Source organism: Cebus imitator, unplaced genomic scaffold, assembly GCF_001604975.1.
Source record: "Cebus imitator isolate Cc_AM_T3 unplaced genomic scaffold, Cebus_imitator-1.0 Scaffold449, whole genome shotgun sequence".
Classification (NCBI taxonomy): domain Eukaryota; kingdom Metazoa; phylum Chordata; class Mammalia; order Primates; family Cebidae; genus Cebus; species Cebus imitator.
Genome location: NW_016107764.1, coordinates 1,903,779 through 1,904,204, shown reverse-complemented (window position 1 = coordinate 1,904,204; position 426 = coordinate 1,903,779).

The window sequence follows — 426 nt, the reverse complement described above, 5'->3', positions numbered from 1 at the left end:
TCCCCTCTCCAGCTGCAGCCCAGCCCCATCGCCAAGCACGCCTCCCCTCTCCAGCTGCAGCTCAGTCTCCCATCGCCAAGCATGCCTCTCCTCTCCAGCTGCAGCCCAGCCCTCAGTGGAGGGTGCCATGTGGTCCCTGTTTCACAGGGAGAGATGGGCTGCAGGAGAGGTCTGACTTGCTCAAGCTTCCGTAGCTGGAAAGGGGAGCGGGCCACGAATCACAGCCGGACAGAAGCTCATGGAGGAGGCAGAGCTGGGCCAGCAGACACCACAGGCCTGCTGAGGCTGTGGCAGTTAAGAGTGCAGCCTCCTTGCCAGGTCCACAGCCACCAGGCGAGGCAGAACCATGCACCCAGAAATAGGCCCAGAAACCACGCTGACCAGGGCTGGAGGGGTGGGTCAGATCAGGACCGAGAGGGTCTCTTC